Raw genomic sequence first — 13,937 nt, forward strand, 5'->3', positions numbered from 1 at the left:
CCCTTACGGAAGCAAGGAGACGTCAGCAAGGACTCAACAGCCCCGAAAGCTGTCCTTTCGCCAGGCTCCAGCGCTCCTCTGACGGCCACGACATCTCATGAACAGGGTGCCAAAACCTCTCCGGCTGCCACGACGGCATGTACTTAGGGTGCTAGCTCCTCTCTGCTAGACACGTTAGCACACTGCTACACCTCCCATTGTACACCTGGGCCCTCTCCTTACGCCTATAAAAGGAAGGGCCAGGGCACTGGTACGGAAGGTTGGCCGCGCGGGGAGGACGGGACGGCGCGTGCAGGCCTCTCGCTCCCTCCCGTGCGGACGCTTGTAACCCCCTACTGCAAGCGCACCCGACCTGGGCGCGGGACAAACACGAAGGCCGCGGGTTCCCCCTTTACACCTGTCTCCCTCTGGTTTCCCCCCTTCGCGCTCCGTCTCGCGCCCCCATCTGGGCTGGGGCACGCGGCGACAATTTACTCATCGGTCCAGGGACCCCCCAGGGTCGAAACGCCGACAACGCCCGAGGAGATACTTGGAAAGTTTGTAAGCGGGCGGAAGATGATCAAGGAGGCAAGATACATTGACGATGCGTTGAACGGCCCAATCCACGAGCCTCAAACTGTTGCTCTCAAAGCAACGAGGAGCAAGGAAGTGCTACCTAGCAAGGTGGCACAAGTTGAGGCGGCGAGACTCAATGAGGAAGAGATGGCCCTCATCATTAAGCGTTTCAAGACGGCACTAAGGGGTCGCAAGGAGCATCCAAACAAGACCAAGACGAAAGGGAAGCGCTCATGCTTCAAATGTGGTAAGGTTGGTCATTTTATCGCTAATTGTCCCGATAATGATAGTGATCAGGAACAAGGGAACAAGAGGGAAAAGAAGAAGGCTTACAAGAAGGCTAAGGGCGAGGCACACCTTGGAAAGGAGTGGGACTCGGATTGTTCGTCGTCCGACTCCGACAACGAAGGACTCGCCGCCACCGCCTTCAACAAGTCGGCCCTCTTCCCCAACGAGCATCACACCTGCCTCATGGCAAGGGAAAAGAAGGTAAGCACTCATAATACTAGTACTTACGCTTCCTCAAGTGATGATGAAATAGACTATTCATGTTTATTCAAGGGCCTAGATAGAACTAAGGTTGATAAAATTAATGAATTAATTGATGCATTGAATGATAAGAATAGGTTATTAGAAAAGCAAGAGGATCTTTTGTATGAGGAACATGATAAGTTTGTAGAGGCACAAAAATCCCTTGCTTTAGAAATTAAAATGAATGAAATGCTTTCTTGTGAATTGTCTACATGTCATGACTCTATTTCTAGCTTAAAGAGCATAAATGATGATTTGAGTGCTAAGTTAGAAATAGCTAATAAATCAACATCTTGTGTAGAACATGTTGTAGTTTGCAATAGGTGTAAAGATTTTAATGTTGATGCTTGTAGTGAACACCTAGTTTCAATTTCTAAATTGAATGATGAAGTGGCTAGTCTTAATGCCCAACTTAAGACTAGCAAGAGTGAATTTGAGAAACTAAAATTAGCAAGGGATGCCTACACGATTGGTAGACACCCCTCAATTAAGGATGGTCTTGGCTTCAAGAGGGAAGTCAAGAACTTAACAAGCCATAAGGCTTCCATCTCCGTCAAGGAGAAAGGGAAGGCCCCTATGGCTAGTAGTGCTCAAAAGAACCATGCTTTCATGTATCATGATAGGAGACATTCTAGGAATGTTTATAGAAGTTATGATGCTTTTGATTCTCATGCCATGATTGCTTCTAGTTCTTCTATTATGCATGATAGAAATTTGGCTAGGAAAAATACTATGCCTAGAATAAATGTTGTTCATGTTCCTAGGAAAATAATGAATGAACCTTCTACAATTTATTATGCTTGCAATACTTCCTTTGCTATTTGTAGAAAGGATAAGAAGGTAATTGCTAGGAAATTAGGGGCCAAATGTAAGGGAGACAAGACCTGCATTTGGGTCCCTAAGACTATTGTAACTAACCTTGTAGGACCCAACATGAGTTGGGTACCTAAGACCCAAGCCTAAATTTGCCTTGCAGGTTTATGCATCCGGGGGCTCAAGCCGGATTATCGACAGCGGATGCACAAACCACATGACGGGGGAAAAGAGGATGTTCTCTTCCTACGTCAAGAACAAGGATCCCCAAGATTCAATCATATTCGGTGATGGGAACCAAGGCAAGGTGAAAGGGTTAGGAAAAATTGCTATTTCATCCGAGCACTCCATTTCCAATGTGTTTTAGTTGAGTCGCTTGGATATAACTTGTTGTCTGTTAGTCAACTTTGTAATATGGGATATAATTATTTATTCACAAATGTAGACGTGTCTGTCTTTAGAAGAAGTGATGGTTCATTAGCTTTTAAGGGTGTACTAGACAACAAACTTTATTTAGTTGATTTTGCTAAAGAGGAGGCCGGTCTAGATGCATGCTTAATTGCTAAGACTAGCATGGGCTGGCTGTGGCATCGCCGTTTAGCACATGTGGGAATGAAGAACCTTCACAAGCTTCTAAAGGGAGAACACGTGATAGGTCTAACTAATGTAACTTTCAAAAAAGATAGACCTTGTGCAGCTTGTCAAGCAGGTAAACAGGTGGGAAGCTCTCATCATGCCAAAAATGTGATGACAACATCAAGACCCCTGGAGTTACTTCATATGGACCTCTTCGGACCCGTCGCCTATCTAAGCATAGGAGGAAGTAAGTATGGTCTTGTTATAGTTGATGATTTTTCCCGCTTCACTTGGGTATTCTTTTTGCAGGATAAGTCTGAAACCCAAGGGACCCTCAAGCGCTTCCTAAGGAGAGCTCAAAATGAGTTTGAGCTTAAGGTGAAGAAGATAAGGAGCGACAATGGGTCCGAGTTCAAGAACCTTCAAGTGGAGGAGTATCTTGAGGAGGAAGGAATCAAGCACAAGTTCTCCGCTCCCTACACACCACAGCAAAATGGTGTGGTAGAGAGGAAGAACAAGACACTACTAGACATGGCGAGGACGATGCTTGGTGAATTCAAGACGCCCGAACGGTTTTGGACGGAAGCCGTGAGCACGGCTTGCCACGCCATAAACCGGGTCTACCTTCATCGCCTCCTCAAGAAGACTTCATATGAGCTTCTAACCGGTAACAAACCCAATGTGTCTTACTTTCGTGTATTTGGGAGCAAATGTTACATTCTAGTGAAGAAAGGTAGGAATTCTAAGTTTGCTCCCAAAGTTGTAGAAGGGTTTTTGTTAGGTTATGACTCAAATACAAAGGCGTATAGGGTCTTCAACAAATCATCGGATTTGGTTGAAGTCTCTAGCGACGTTGTATTTGATGATACTAATGGCTCTCCAAGAGAGAAAAGTGTTGATCTTGATGATGTAGATGAAGAAGACGTTCCAACGGCCGCAATACGTACCATGGCGATTGGAGATGTGCGGCCACAGGAACAAAAGGAGCAAGATCAACCCTCTTCCTCAACAATGGTGCATCCCCCAACTCAAGACGATGAACAGGTTCATCAAGAAGAGGCGTGTGATCAAGGGGGAGCACAATACGATCATTTAATGGAGGAAGAAGCACAATCGGCACCTCCAACCCAAGTTCGAGCGACGATTCAAAGGAATCATCCCGTCGACCAAATTTTGGGTGATATTAGCAAGGGAGTAACTACTCGCTCTAGATTAGTTAATTTTTGTGAGCATTACTGTTTTGTCTCTTCTATTGAGCCTTTCAGGGTAGAAGAGGCCTTGCTAGATCCGGACTGGGTGTTGGCCATGCAGGAAGAGCTCAACAACTTCAAGAGAAATGAAGTTTGGACACTGATGCCTCGTCCCAAGCAAAACGTTGTGGGAACCAAGTGGGTGTTCCGCAACAAACAAGACGAGCACGGGGTGGTGATAAGGAACAAGGCACGACTTGTGGCAAAAGGTTATGCCCAAGTCGCAGGTTTGGACTTTGAGGAGACTTTTGCTCCTGTGGCTAGGCTAGAGTCAATTCGCATACTGTTAGCCTATGTTACTCACCATTCTTTCAGGTTGTTCCAAATGGATGTGAAGAGCGCTTTCCTCAACGGGCCAATCAAGGAGGAGGTGTACGTGGAGCAACCCCTGGCTTCGAGGATGAACGGTACCCCGACCACGTGTGTAAGCTCTCTAAGGCGCTCTATGGACTTAAGCAAGCCCCAAGAGCATGGTATGAATGCCTTAGAGACTTTTTAATTGCTAATGCTTTCAAAGTTGGGAAAGCCGATCCAACGTTATTCACTAAGACCTGTGATGGTGATCTTTTTGTGTGCCAAATTTATGTCGATGACATAATATTTGGTTCTACTAACCAAAAGTCTTGTGAAGAGTTTAGCAGGGTGATGACTCAAAAGTTTGAGATGTCGATGGTGGGCGAGTTAAGCTATTTCCTTGGGTTCCAAGTGAAGCAACTCAAGGATGGGACCTTCATCTCCCAAACGAAGTACACGCAAGACTTGATCAAGCGATTTGGGATGAAGGACGCCAAGCCCGCAAAGACTCCAATGGGAACCGACGGACACACTGACCTCAACAAAGGAGGTAAGTCCGTTGATCAAAAGGCATACCGGTCTATGATAGGGTCCTTACTTGATTTATGTGCTAGTAGACTGGATATTATGCTTAGTGTATGCATGTGTGCTAGATTTCAATCCGATCCAAGGGAGTGTCACTTAGTGGCCGTGAAGCGAATTCTTAGATATTTAGTCGCTACGCCTTGCTTCGGGATCTGGTATCCAAAGGGGTCTACCTTTGACTTAACTGGATATTCAGACTCCGACTATGCTGGATGTAAGGTCGATAGGAAGAGTACATCAGGGACGTGCCAATTCTTAGGAAGGTCCCTGGTATCGTGGAGTTCTAAGAAACAAACCTCTGTTGCCCTATCCACCGCTGAGGCCGAGTATCTTGTCGCAGGACAGTGTTGCGCGCAACTACTTTAGATGAGGCAAACCCTCAGGAACTTTGGCTACAATCTGAGCAAATTCCCACTCCTATGTGATAATGAGAGTGCTATCCGCATGGCGGATAATCCTGTTGAACACAGCCGCACAAAGCACATAGACATCCGGCATCACTTTTTGAGAGACCACCAGCAAAAGGGAGATATCGAAGTGTTTCATGTTAGCACCAAGAATCAGCTAGTCGATATCTTTACCAAGCCTCTAGATGAGTCGACCTTTTGCAAGCTGCGTAGTGAGCTAAATATCTTAGATTCGCGGAACCTGGATTGATTTATAGCATACATGTGTTTTATGCCTTGATCATGTTCCTTAATGCATTTTGTTGTTTATTTATGGTGTTCAAGTTGTACAAGCACTCCCCGGACCTCACAAGTCCATTTGCAAGTGATGCACATATTTAGGGGGAGATGTGCTACAACTTGACCCTTTGAGACTAACTGTGTGCTTGAGTTTGCTTAATTTAGTCTCAAAGGAGGTTTGAAAGGGAAAAGGTGGACTTGGACCATGTAAGACTTCCACTGCACTCCGATGAAAGAGTAACTGACTCCAAGTTCATTTTTGTAGTCTTATTGCCTTTTTACTCCTAGTTGAAGATTTTGGTGAGGCAATGGGGTTAAAGGGCCAAGATTGATCCCGTTTTGGTGCTTGATGCCAAAGGGGGAGAAAATAAGGCCAAAGCAACAAATGGATCAGCTACCACTTGAGAATTTTGAAAATAGTAGAATAGAGCTTTTGGGTTTGTCAAAAATCTCTTGTTGTCTCTTTTGTCAAAAGTTGGCCTCTTGTGGGGAGAATGGTTGATTATGGGAAAAAGGGGGAGTTTTTGAAATCCTTGATCAATTTCTCTTTGAACAACTCTCTTTATGTCTCAACAAGTGTGTTTGACTTAGAGATAGGGAATTGAGTTTGAGTTGCAAAAACAAAACCAAGTGGTGGCAAAGAATGACCCAAATATGCCAAATTTGAATCAAAACAAATTTGAGTTTTCATTTGCAGTGATGTTGCACTTCTTTTAGTTGCTTTTTATTGTGTTGGCATAAATCACCAAAAAGGGGGAGATTGAAAGGGAAATGTGCCCTTGGGCCATTTCTAAGTATTTTGGTGATTAAGTGTCCAACACAAGTGCCTAAGTGTTAAATTGTGCCAAGGACTCAAGAAAGTGCAAATCAAGATTAAAGGTATGTTTCTAGACTTAGTACATTGTTTTGAAGACTAATGTACTGTGTCTAAGTGCTAGAAACAGGAGAAAACAATTTTGGAGAAGCTGGCTGTGTACAGCCAAAAGTCTGCTCGGTCTGGGTGCACCGGACTATCCGGTGCGCCAGGCTAGCTCTGGTGAAAAGGCCGCTCTCGGGACTTCGTCGGCGGCGTACGGCTAAAATTCACCGGACTGTCCGGTGAGCCAACTGTTGGCCCAGCCAACGGTCGGCCACGTAATCCGCGCGCGACGCGTGGCAGAGCCAACGGTCAGAAGGGGGCATCGGACTGTCCGGTGCACCAACGGCTCTGAATCTCCAACGGTCGGCTTCGCCAAAGAAGGAAAGAAATCCGCACCGGACAGTGTCTGGTGGTGCACCGGACTGTCCGGTGCGCCAGGCGACAGAAGGAAAGAATTGCCTTCCTGGAATGCTCTCAACGGCTCCTAGCTGCCTTGGGACTATAAAAGGGACCCCTAGGCGCATGGAGGAGCACACCAAGCATTCTCTAAGCATTCCTAAGCACCAAGACTTCAATTCCGCGCATTCGATTCTTTGTGATAGAAACAAGAGCTCCATTTAAGTAGAGAACTCGTTGAGTGTGTTGAGAGCTCGTGTTGTGACTTGTGTGCGTATTGTCGCTCTGATTTTGTGTCTTGTGTGCATTGCTCATCCCTCCCTTACTTCCGTGCTTCTTTGTGAACATCATATTGTAAGGGCGAGAGGCTCCAAGTTGTGGAGATTCCTCGCAAGCGGGATATAGTAAAGTGAAAGCAAAACATCGTGGTATTCAAGTGGGTCTTTGGACCGCTTGAAAGGGGTTGAGTGCAACCCTCGTCCGTTGGGACGCCACAACGTGGAGTAGGCAAGTGTTGGACTTGGCCGAACCACGAGATAAACCATTGTGCCATCTCTGTGTTGATACTCTTGTGGTTATCGTGTTGTGCAAGAACCCTTCTCTAGCCACTTGGCTTTATTGTGCTAACTCTTAATCAAGTTTTGTGGATTAAGTTTCAAGTTTTTTTAGGGTCACCTATTCACCCCCTCTAGGTGCTCTCAACTATCAAAGTTGATACAACTACAACGAGGTAAAAATTTCTTAGAAGGGCTTAATTTATGTCGACACAGCAGCCTAAATAAATGAAATATTGAATCAAGTACATCTCCATTTTAATTACCACGACACACAAAAAATAAATTGGTTTAGAGTACTTAGAAAGAAAGAAAAACATGCCTGAAAGTGCCATATAAATTTTACACATAAAGATCTGAAAGAACATTGCATTTGCAGGCTTACTTTAACACACCTTCGTAGAGGAATTTTAAAAGATGGTACCATATATATTTTAGCAGATGGTGGTACCATATATATTTTAGAATATGGTGGTACACAAAATAGTGTAATTTCAACACTTAAATTTGACAATTACCATTATATTGTCATAGTAGTAGCTGGGAAGAATAAATTAAAGATAACAAGGAAAATAACATCTTCATTCACCAACGGGTTAAGAATATAACCAACAAGAAATCAATTTGATGGTGTCCACAGAGGAGAAAAGAAAATTTGACCTTAACTTCAGGCAACTTCCTTAATATTCTTTTTTCCTTCAATTGCTCTGCATTGTTTAGCTAAAATTGCAGTCGTGGAATGTGTATTATTGTCTTCTTTCTCAGAGATAGATCGCTGGCATTATTCTTCGTGAATTATCTTACCGTGGAGCAGCACTGGCACCCACCGTGGCTGTGGTGGGACTGGGAGCAGCAGTCGGACAGCCACGCCGGGTATGGGTACAAGTACGACCAGGGTAGGGGACATTCACCACCTTGGGTGATGCTGGGACCGGCTTCTCCTCCTTGGATGGTGGCTGTAGATCCCGTGGGAGCTTCAAGCGGCGACGCTGCACGGAACCGTCGTCGATGTTGCCTTCAGCGAGATTTCTCGGAGATGGTGACCGTTGCCGCCGCCGATGGTCTCTTCAGTGAGTTAGTGGAGCCCGAAGCCAGGACCTTCGTGTTGTCCTCCGCAACGATCCACATCAGCCTCTTCCGGTGCCATCTGCAGGCGCGCGGGGTGAGGGGAGGAGCGAGGAAGGGGGCGAAAGTATAAAGAAGAAGAGAAGCAGGCAATGCACGGATGAGGGCGTCACGCGTAGCAGGCGGCAGCTAGGGCGAGGACGCTGGCTATCCGGGAGGAGGCAGGTCAAATCGGTTGAAGTCTTGGGCGGAAGAGGGGGAGGCTGCAGTTGTCTGCGGGGGCGAGGACGCCGGCAATCTGGGAGAGGTAGGCCAAATCGGCGGAAGTCTCGGGCCTGCGAGGAGAGACAGATGTCGGGCGGGGGCACGACGCACAAATGTGGACGCCCTCCTTATAGCCTTATAGAGTAGTAGTAGATATCAGGATATATCGGGCTAAATGAGGATATAGCAGATAGCTTTTCCCTGCTAAAGTAGTCATAGTGGGCTATAACGAAGGCTATAGAGCATGTTTATTTCGGATTTTTTAACTTCTGACCACCAAAAGTTGTCGCAGACCGCCAAACGCCCTAGTTTTTTAGCTAGCTTCTATAAGAATCGTTTTGGTAAAAATCATCCAAAATCAACATGAACACAAAAATGGTCGAATTATTATAATAGTAGTAATTTGTCGCTTTCTAGATACTAAACCCTTTGGACCACTTAATCTTTTTCCACACGTAATCTGTGGGGGACAGATATCCCCCGGGCCACTGGAAGGATAAAAGACCTCACAAAAGGCCCAGGGGCCCAATAAATCGTAAGATCATCCCTTCGTGGGCCTGGGGAGGAACGACCGGTGAAGAAGATTGACATAAGGCCGGATTGGTACAAGCCCAGACGGCCCAATGACTTCGAGCGAGTAATCACAACAGTGACCCGATCTTCCCGCGCTGGAACCCTGTGCAACGGAACCACGCGAGGATGGGTCGGTGAACTATAGGGAGATAGGCTCAATTGGTTCACTATCATTTAGGCGCATACTACTATCACATGTGCATGTAATGCCCCACGGTCGAGTATATAAGGCCTAGGGGGCACCCCTTCAGAACGATCGATCTCACTACCCAGCCATCTACCCCAACTCTCTACGTTCCTCGCACTAGAGAGTTCCCTTGTAATCCGCCACATAAAACATTCCCGCCAGGACGTAGGGTGTTACGCATCTCTAAGCGGCCCGAACCTGTACACCATTGTTCATAGATTCTCGTGCGCCCTGCACGAACCATCGAGCTACAGTCGGTAACACCGTCCTACTCCTAAAAAACACCTTGAGGGGCAACCCCGGGTGTGCGGTCGGACCCAAAACACCGACAGCTGGCGCGCCAGGTAGGGGGTGTGTCGTCGATCTAAGCTAGCTCAATGGCCGTCACCTTCCTGCACAAGATCATCCTCCGCCCTGGGTCCGTGTTCTGCTTCGGAACTATCTCATTTGTAGCGGATGAGGAAGGAACTCTACATCGCATCGCAGATCCGCCAAGGAGGAAGTCTCCTCGAACAACCTTCGAAAATATCAGGGTGAAGCAGGGAAAAGCGCAACCTCCAGCGCTCCGAAAAAAGATCGCCTTCAGCAAGCCAGGAGCCGAGGGCCCGCTGACCCGGAGAACTCAACTGTCTACCTCTCCGACAAAAGAATGGACACAAATCGCAAGGAAGAAAGAAACAAATAAAACCGGGAGGAAGCAAGTTGTTCTTTCTGTGCCTCCACCCTCAAAGGAGAACAGAAAGAAGATCGCCACGACAGCTGCACCATTCTACCCCGACGTCCTCTTCATCGGGAGAGTGGAGTCGCCCCCCGTCTCCGACGACGAGCCGACTGCACCCGGAGAGGAACCTCCTCAGCGGGAATCCCGCCGACGAAGGAACCGACGCCGAAATATCCGGCGACATCACGAGGCCGGAGAGCGGGACCCGGAGTAGCCTGTATCGCGAGACGAGGTCTCAGAGATAGGAGAAACTTCGGAGGAACGTGTCTTCAGGGAACGAAGGAATTCCCGACGGCGTGATCGCTGACGGGCTCAGGAACAAGCCGAGCAGGAGGCAAGGCAACGTCGGGAAAATCCACTCTTTGGGCGCAACCTGAACCCCGACTTCGCCCGAGCCATGAACACGCCGAGTGAAGTCGGAGGGGTACTGGCTCGGATAGCTAATGGGCTCCCTCGGACTCCCGACGCCGAGGGCTGTCGGCGGCTGTTCACTCAGGCAGCCAATCACCTTCTACCTCTCGCTCACCCGCCGAACGATCTACGACACGCCATCAACAGTCGCCGGGACGCGCGAAGCTCCATCAACGCCTCACGTGAACGACAACACGAGAACGAGATCCGCCGCCGGGAAGAGTACGACAGGGACCACGGCATCCCAGCCTGGAGTCAGGCTGCCAGGACTGAGTCGACAACGGCTTCAACTGGCGGTACCACCCGGGGACGGTCGAGGCACCACGACAACCACTCCCCTCCCCGGGACAGACATCATCCCCGACGACAAGAAGACACGTGTGGAGTGTCAGCACTTACTCCACGCCTCAGGGCCATTCAATGTCCTCCTAACTTCAAGGTATCCAATGTCGACAAATATGAACCTAAGCAGGATCCAGAAGGCTGGCTGGCCGTCTACACCACTGCTACTCGAGCTGCCGGGGCGACCGAGGACGTAATGACTACATACTTACCCATTGTCCTCGGGCAAGACGCGCTGCAATGGCTAAGACATCTACCTCGACACTGCATCGACGACTGGGGCGACTTCAGTCGACGCTTCACCACCAACTTTCAGTCCCTCTCCAACAAACCGGCGCAACCATGGGACCTCAAATCCATCAAGCGCCGAGGGGACGAAACTCTCCGATCGTACCTCAAAAGGTTCCAGACCATGAGAAATCGTATCCCCGAGGTCGCGGAGGCATCAGTGATCGAGGATTTCTACAGAGGATCCAACGACTCAGCCTTCGTCTGCACCATATTACAGAAGGCACCGACTACCTCCGAGCAACTGTTCTGGGAAGCCGACCTCTACATCACCGCCGATGAGCAAGCCTAGGACCTCATCGGAGGAGCGAAGCCTGCACCAGCGGCACCACAACGCGATACAAACCAGCAACCCGACAAACGCTGGGAGAAGAGGCCTCGCGAAGAAGTTCACGCCGCCGGACCACCCCCTCTCGCGCCCGGGGAGGACCTCGTGGAGGCGAACGCACGCTGGACAACATCCTTGACGCCCAGTGCCCGTACCAGAAGGACATGAGCCACACCCTTCGGAACTGCAGAGACTTCAAGCACTCCGTCGGGCACGACCGACCCTTCCAACCTCTACCTCCTCCTCCGCCGCGGGGAGGACCAGGAGAACCGTGACAACCCCAGCAACAGGAGGAGGGAGGAGGTGGAGCCTTTCCGCGCGTTGACAGAGAGGTCAACATCATCTTCGGCGGACACGGATCGCAGGAGAACAGAAGACAACAAAAGCTCAACGATCGCCAAATACTGGTGGCGACCACCGGTCCTCCCGCTCCGTACCGATGGTCGGAGCACCCGATCACCTTCACTCGGGCAGATCAGTGGCTCAACTTCGACCACCCAGGCAAATACCCACTCCTCGTCGATCCGGTAATCCGAGAGAGCAGGGTGAAGAAGGTATCAGTGGACGGGGGGAGCAGCATCAACGTCACCTTCCCCCGGACACTCCAAGGCTTGGGAGTTCACCTAAAAGAGCTCCACGAGTCAGATACTCCCTTCTTCGGCATCGTGCCGACTAAAGGAGAATACCCGTTGGGCCACATCTACATGTCGATCACCTTCGGAACCCCGGAGAACTACAGAACCGAGTTCCTAAGGTTCTAAGTGGCAAACTTCAACTGTGGGTACAACGCCATCATCGGGAGACCTGGATTGGCGAAATTCATGGCCATTCCACATTACACATACATGATATTGAAGATGCCAGGACCGCAAGGGATCATAACTGTGCGCGCTGACTTCCAAGGCGCCGCAGAATGTTTCTGAGTGGCCATTCTGGCGGCCCTCACCACCAAACCATCGGCGACTTCTTCTGTGCAGGCAAACTCTAAGCCTGAGGAAGACCTTGCAGTACCTGCAAATGAAGCTCAAGCCGCGACCTCTATGCGGCCGACTGAAGAAACCAAAAGGATCAACCTCGGGTTCGCTGATGAACGCAAGACCGCCATCATTAGCTCCAGCCTGGATGACAAATAGGAAAGCGCGCTCGTCCGGTTCCTGCAAGATAACCGAGACGTATTCGCATGGCAACCTGCAGATATGCCGGGAGTCCCGAGAGAACTGGCCGAGCACAAACTGAAGGTCTACCCCCAGGCGAGGCCTATTCGACAAAAGTTACGTCGTTTTACGCCCGACAAAAGAGAGGCCATTCGTGCTGAGCTGGCTCGCTTGGTCGCGGCTGGATTTATTAGAGAGGTGTTACATCCCGAGTGGTTAGCCAATCATGTTCTTGTACTCAAAAAGAATAAAGTGGATTGGCGCATGTGCGTCGACTATACGGATCTCAACAAACACTGTCCGAAGGATCCCTTCGGGCTCCCTAGGATAGATCAGGTGGTAGATTCCACCGCTGGATGTTCTGTGCTGTCTTTCTTGGACTGCTACTCTGGGTATCACCAGATTAGCTTGGCGAAAGAAGATGAGGAAAAAACAGCGTTCATCACTCCATTCGGTGCCTTCTGCTATACCTCCATGTCGTTCGGCCTCAAAACGCTGGAGCGACTTATCAGAGAGCTATTCAAACATGCTTAGTCGATCACTGGGGCAAGCGTGTGGAAGCTTATGTGGATGATGTGGTGATCAAAACAGAAAATTCGGAAAATTTCATTGAAGATTTACAGCTGGTTTTCAACAGTCTACGACGATATCGATGGAAGCTTAATCGCGAAAAATGTGTCTTCGGGGTACCAGCAGGAAAGTTACTCGGGTTTATTGTTAGCCACCGGGGAATTGAAGCTAATCCAGAAAAGATTGAAGCTATCATGAAGATGGAGGCACTGCGATCACAAAAGAAAGTTCAAAGACTTACCGGATGTATGGCAGCCCTGAGCAGATTCATATCCAGGCTGGGAGAAAAAGGCCTACCATTTTATAAGTTACTCAAAAAGGTGGACAAGTTTCAGTGGACCTCAGAAGCACAGGAAGCCCTAGACGCATTGAAAAAGTTCTTGACGACACTACCAGTGCTGAAACCGCCACGACGGGCCACGTCGACTCAACCAGCTGAAGATTTGCTGTTGTATATCTCTTGCACAACTCACGTGGTGAGCACCGCGTTGGTAGTCGAGCGAGCAGAAGAAGGACATGCCTACCCAGTGCAACATCCTGTTTATTTCATCAGTGAAGTTCTGGGTCCCTCGAAGAAAAAATACCCTCAAGTTCAGAAGCTATTATATGCAGTACTTCTAACTGCACGCAAGCTACGTCACTACTTCGACGACCACAAAGTCATAATAGTCACTGGTTTTTCGATAGGGGATATTCTTCACAACAAAGAAGTCGTTGGCAGAATAGCCAAGTGGGCCTGCGAGCTAGGATCTCATGACATTGAATTTCGACCCCGCACTGCCATCAAAACTCAAGCGCTGGTTGATTTCGTATCAGAGTGGACTGAACAACAAGTACCAGATAACCCAGAAACTGCAGAAGTATGGCGAATGTATTTTGATGGCTCGTTAAAACTGCAGGGAGCAGGCGCGGGGATCCTCTTTACCGCACCTGGG

General features: G+C 48.7%; 1 long non-coding RNA gene across 1 annotated transcript; it reads right to left on the bottom strand.

Moving 5' to 3' along the window:
• Positions 1-7,588: 7,588 nt before the first annotated feature.
• Positions 7,589-8,518, bottom strand: LOC103643945 (uncharacterized). The gene is made up of 2 exons (XR_561394.2): positions 8,323-8,518; positions 7,589-8,246 (listed from the first exon to the last, which is right to left on the bottom strand). It is a non-coding gene; the product is annotated as an uncharacterized lncRNA (long non-coding RNA).
• Between the last annotated feature and the right edge of the window lie 5,419 nt (positions 8,519-13,937).

This window comes from Zea mays, chromosome 1 (assembly GCF_902167145.1).
Source record: "Zea mays cultivar B73 chromosome 1, Zm-B73-REFERENCE-NAM-5.0, whole genome shotgun sequence".
In the NCBI taxonomy this organism is placed as follows: domain Eukaryota; kingdom Viridiplantae; phylum Streptophyta; class Magnoliopsida; order Poales; family Poaceae; genus Zea; species Zea mays.